This window comes from Furipterus horrens, unplaced genomic scaffold (genome assembly GCF_987537825.1).
Source record: "Furipterus horrens unplaced genomic scaffold, mFurHor1.1.pri manual_scaffold_5, whole genome shotgun sequence".
In the NCBI taxonomy this organism is placed as follows: domain Eukaryota; kingdom Metazoa; phylum Chordata; class Mammalia; order Chiroptera; family Furipteridae; genus Furipterus; species Furipterus horrens.
In genome coordinates this window covers 20,827,341-20,833,758 of record NW_028327175.1, presented here as the reverse complement: position 1 = coordinate 20,833,758, position 6,418 = coordinate 20,827,341, and the positions used below count along the sequence as shown (strand labels likewise).

The 6,418-nt window shown below is 33.7% G+C and overlaps 1 pseudogene; it reads left to right on the top strand.

Moving 5' to 3' along the window:
* The first annotated feature begins 1,809 nt into the window (after window positions 1-1,809).
* Window positions 1,810-2,303, top strand: LOC150008258 (ferritin heavy chain pseudogene; annotated as a pseudogene).
* The last annotated feature ends 4,115 nt before the right edge of the window (window positions 2,304-6,418 follow it).

Here is a 6,418-nt window from a genome sequence, read left to right as displayed (position 1 = left end):
AGAGACTGTGTAATATTTCAATTACATACCCAACACATCATATTGATATCATAGGACTAGATAAATAACATGTATTTTATAGGTGATTAAGAAATATACTTGTTTTTGAAAACTGAATATATAAATTTCTCTCTATGTATTGGATAGAGATATGAATATGATTATGGAAATAGACATAGACATATATTTACCAATATATAGATAGTTATATTCTCTCCATGTTCATAAAACATCAGATTTCAGCATTGGAAAGTCCAGTGCATCCTACTATCGGTATATGGCCACAGTATATCAAAAGGCTCATTTTATTTCAAAATGTGCAAATACATATCCTAAGGAAAATTTCATAATGTTTTCATTGTTAAATTATGTATAAGGTAGTTATGAACATGAAATTATAAAATATGTATCTACATGTGTACTACTTTAATAAACATTAAAGTTTTTAAAAATCACATGATAATATTCCAGACAATATTCCATGACAAAATTTCAGAATTTGATAGCAGAAAGATTAAATAAAGCATGTTTAATTTTCATGGATTTCTTCAAACTTAGTTCAAGATTCTGATGTCAAACCTGAACATGAGAGAGTATAGCAGTTCAGTGGAGTCAGTGTTGCCTTTAGCAATGGCGTATCTCTCGTGGACTGATTGGCTGCCATTTCCATGGATGCCATTTCTTTTTTATACCTTGAACTTCTGAAAATGTCAAATATTTTGTTTCAGAAAAAGGGATATTTTTATCCTTTTCAGATTTCAACATGTTAGCTTAATTTCAAAAGGTATAACCTAGAGCAATGAAATATTTTAATGGGATTCTCAATTTTTGATAGTTATTAAAATAAGTTAGGTGAATTTTTAGATACTGAGCATTACTTATACTTTTAAAGTTTGTAATAGTATTTCAATAAGGTAGATATATATAGGTATAAATATAAATATAGATTAGATATAGATATACAATGATACAATCAGGTTAAAAATACTTTGCTTCTCCCTGGCTCGTGTGGCTCAGCTGGGCATTATCCAGCAAAGCGAATTCAACTCCTGGTCAGGGTCTATGCTTAGGTTTTGAGTTCAGTCTTTGGTTGGAGCTTTTACAAAAGGCCTGCAATCAGTGTTTCTCTCTCACATCAAGGTTTCTCTTTATCTCTCCCTCCCTTCCTCTCTAAAACCAAAAAGTAAGAAATAAAAAAATAATTGCTTTGTTTCAAGAACAAGCAATTGAAAATTTTTTGTTTCCTTTTAAGACATTTCTTCTGACAATGTGAGCCAGGCTTTCACTGTATATATTCGGCATGTGTAACATGTAGAAAATTTGAATCTTACTTTATAAAGGGAGCATTCAACATTTGGAACAAAAGATGATATTAAAACTACTGTAAGATAACTCTGTAATGACATTTCATGTAACTCTGTGATGACATTTCATGTATTAAAACTATTTCTTCTCCGAAGTACTTCAAACAAACAACATATCTGCTGGATTCTGAACTTAAATAAGTTCATTGTTATTTTTTTTATTTTTTTTTTATTTTTTTGTGGTTGCTGTTTTGGTATATGAGATACATATAATCCATATGTTGTGTATGTATGTGCATTTAAATATATATGTATATGCAGTCTTCTCTGAGTGCGGCTGTGGTTTTCTGCTCCAATAGTGCTTGGACGGAACTGGAGCCTGCACCCCGTCCCCGCCAGCCGCCCAGATATATCCTTCAGCCACCTCCTCACAGCACTCTCAAACTGCCTCAAGACCCTGGCCATGGCTCCAATGCCATGAGCCACCTGTCCTCTGCTGCCCATAATGACAACCACGTCCCCCTTACACGTTCCCAGAACCGACACCAGGTCTCAGAAGCCACCATAGACCCCCAGATCAACCCAGGGCTCTATGCTTCCTATGTCTGCTTATCCATATCTTACTACTTTGAGCATGGTGATGTGGCTTAGAAGAACTTTGCCGGATATTTTCTTCACCGATCTCTGAGAAACTGATGAAGCTGCAGGACCAGCGATGCAGCAGAATCTTCCTTCCGGATATCAAGAAACCAGGCCTTGATAACAGGGAGAGTGGGCTGAATGCACTGAAGTGTGCATTATACTTGGAAAAAGGTGTAAATCAGCGACTACTGGACTTACACAAACTAGCCATCGAAAAAAATGGCTCTCATTTGTGTGACTTCATTGAGACTCAGTGCTTTGATGAGCATGTGAAATCCATCAAAGAATTGGATGACCACATAACCAACGTGCACAGTTTGGGGCCTCTGAATCAGACATGGCAGAGTATCTCTTTGACAAATAGACCGTGGGAGACAGTAGTGAGAGCTAAGCCTTAGGCTAAACCATGGGGACGACTTCCCTGCTCACCAAAGCAGTACTTGCATGTTGGAGTTACCTTCACCTTTTCTATAACTTGTACTAAATAACCCACTTTATCTTCCATTTGTACTATTCCTTCAATAAAGTAATTTGGTACTCCCCCCCAATTATATATATGCATATGCTTTTTTAGTAAATTAAAATTACTACTTGAAAGGAAAGCAATATAATTAGTTGTTCTTAATTTCTGAATAAAAATCCTATTTACAAAAGTCTAAGCCATTAAGGGAGAAGGCCTACGTTGCCTGAAAGCATGCCTTCTCACAGAAAATATTTATTAGGTGGTGACTACTTGCTATCATAAAGTAACAAAAAAAATTGGGATTTAAATTTTCATGTACTAATTTCAATGAAAAACTGTGTTTTGCATGTTTATATCTCAACATTATCTCTTGAATAGAGAAGTCAAATTACTGAATACTGACTCTGTACCTTCCATATGTGGTTGATAAATCCCCTCCTCCTTTTAGCTGATAGTATTCTGTGCCCACAATGGAATGAAAACACATAACTCTATAATATTTTATTTATTTTTTAAACATGATGCAATGGCAGATTTTAGTATATTGGCCACAAACATGATTAGTAGTGGGTACTGAATACTCTTATAGCAAAAATGCAAAACTTCCAAATACATACAAATAATTTCTACTTAAATATTTATGTAGATAATAGTATCATTCAGAAAACTTTCTTTGTAAATATAGTACTTTGTAAGAGCTCACACATTTGGATTACTGATATTTCATGACATTATTGTTAAATAGTTTATGTAGTTCACAAATAGTTATACGGTTGTAACACTAATTATACCCTAGCTCAAGATAAAAAAAAATTTCCAAATCCTTCTGATTATAATTTTTATATTTCATAGTTTTTCCTTAGGTTACATGAAAGAAAAAATAATCAGAGTTTTTCTGAAAGTCAATTGAAGTTATAGAGCTCAGGGTTGAAATTTCATGGAGATTTGTTTCTGAAACAGTGTGAATTCTATAGCTACCTAAAAAACGTGAAAGACAAATTATACTATGGTTACTGTGGCAATTAAAAATCTTAACTTTTATTAGGGTTTCTTTAATGCTTACATCATTCATGCAATCTTCTCAGCAAATAGATTCAATTTCACTGAAATGTCTAAAAAGAAAACTGGAATATTGTTTGTAAATACAAACTAGTAAGGTCTTTTTCTATATGCTTCAACCTATGTGAGAGAGTTATAAATTATTAGTGATAGAATAGTTGCTTCTTGTTAGAAATCATAGCATATTCTTGGACCTCAATAGAAATAAATTTTAACTATTTTATTTTTCTTATAAATGATAACCATAGAGGTCATATGACTTTCCAGAATGAGAGATCCAGAAAATGACATAATTTGGTTCTCCTAACTTCAGGTACAGATTTTAGTTTCACCATTAAGTTTTAATATAAGGAGTTGAGACACTTAAATAGTCAAAGAATGAAGGTAAAGAAAAAATGGAATTGAGATAATGAAACTTCCCTAAAATCTGAGTAGACTGCATAAAGTTATCATGGGCAAGATGTATAGAAATCTAAATATTAGGTAAGAATAGTTAAACAAGTACATAGATATGTTAACAGAGGGATTGATAGTCTGGAGTCTGAGATCTAGTTCTAAATCTGCACATCAGTAGCTGCCTAACATTAGGGAAGTTATTTTATTCTCTATGACGCGGTTTTCCATACACACAACACCATTTAACATCTCTAATCACACAAAACTCACGTGAGACATGAACGAAAAGGCATAGCTGAATATCCTGTAGATGTTGAGCACTCAAAAAAATTTAGCTCTTTTCTTAATTAGCTTCTTGTTAAGAATAATTTGGGGACAACAAAATGTTAAGTGATGCAGAGGCCTTGATAGTTTAAGGTATTTTAATGAAAAGCAATAGATCCTCTCAAAAAAAATTATCAAAGGACTTTAAAGTAATATTTATCTTCTTTATATGCCACAACAATTTGTAAATCTAAATATACATGCAATTTTAATGTAAACTGAAAGTACACATGACATTTTTATTTTTTTAGTACTTCCTACAAATTAGTAATTGACAGTGAATTATCATTCTAAAAGCCTGTAATTTTTTTTTTCTTATGATGTTTAGGTATATTCTGTGGTTTATTGTTAGTCTAGAAAGTCTTAGTAAACTTAGTTTTATATAAAATTCTCACCAGTGTTCGTATGTTGATTTTCTGGGCTTCAATTGATATTTCTGCCAGCAAAACAGGAACCTGATATAATGATATGAATACTTGAGCAGTTTCCAATTTTCACATAGGAAATTTTTAGGCAAGGGACTCTTCTATAAAAATAAATAAATTGTGGGTCTTTACTTAAATATTGAACTCCTATAATCATAATATTCACTAATGGCCCTATTCTTTCTAACTTAATTACTTCTGAGTTAAATATATCTTTATTTCATATAATACACTATTAATATTTTATTTTCATCTTATTTCCAGTTGATTTTCCTTCTGTCTTATAGAAAAAACATGAGCATGTTTAATCTATAGTTTTGATAAGCAAATCATTTATATAGTCTGATAGACATACAGCTTTTTTTCTTTGGGGGAATAGTCTTATCAATCGTATTAAACAGTAACTTTAATTTCGGTCTAAGTAAAATTGTAATAAAATATAATGTTATACATTACCAATAATGCAACTTCTAGAAATTAATTATAAATATTTTTTTTAATTGTAGAATGCTTTGGTTTTCAGTGTTAACTTGACTTTCTTCAGGAAAGTTAATTGAAAATTGACTGGTCTGCTTTTTGACCCAGAAATCCTACTTCTGATAATATATCCAAAAATCCAAAACACTAATTTGAAGAAACATAAGCACTCCTATGTTCACTGAAGCATTATTTACAATCACCAAGATATGGAAGCAGCCCAAGTGTCTATCAATAGATTAGTGGGTAAAACAATTCTGGGACATTTACACAATATTACTTGGCTATAAAAAAGAAGGAACTATTACCTTTTGCAACAGTATGGATGGAACTGGAGAATATTATGGTAAATGAAATAAGTCAGAGAAATACAAATATCATATGATTTCACTCATTCATGGAATCTAATGAACAGACTGAACTAAAAAGCAAAAAAGAGACAGACTCAGATGGAGAGCAGGATGACAGCTAAGATAGGGCGAGGTTAGAAGGTGGAGGGATTGATCAAAAAGGAAAAAGGACTCATGGCCATGGACAACAGTGTGGTGATTATTGGGGGAGCAAAGTATAAGAGGTCTAAATGATAATGGAAAAAATACAATAAAAAAGAAAATAAAAAAGGTGTGTACATGAAAATATTTAGTTTTTTGATTTATGACATCTTATAAGTTACATATATGAAATACTGTTGCTAAAGTTCCCTTTTGGGTTTATTTTGAAATAACAAACTTTGTCCCAATATGGGAACTTTGTCCCATATTGTCCCAATATGGCAGGAAAAGTTGTTATTTGTAATATTCTGTGTAAGTAAGTCAATGGTATAAATTGTATTAATGTAAGATATTCCAAGTACCTGTAGTAACACAAGTAATAACAGATCAATATTCATCATCATCGGCAGCCGTCCGTCTCGAGAGACGATGGCGTAGCTTCTTGAGAGTCTATCTGCACCGCCGAGAATGGCTGTGCAGTCCGACTCGAGAGTGACAATCCCTGCCGCACTTGTTACAGGTGAAGGCAGATGGCTGTTGTTGCTGCTGTTGACGCTGCTTCCGCCTCCATCTTTTCTGGACCGCCTCATCGTTGCGCGCAGCCTCTGCGCGTGACGTACCTTGCCTGACCGCGAGCCTCCAGGCTAGGCGGTCGTCTGCTTGAACTTCCCATGTGTTGAGATTGATGGAGCATTGTGTCATGTCCTTTTTGCAGATGTCTTTGAACCGCAGTTTTGGGCGCCCTGTCATCCTCTGGCCTTCTGCTAGCTCGCCGTAGAGGAGGTCTTTGGGGATACGGCCTGCATCCATTCTTTTGACATGGCCGAGCCACCTGAG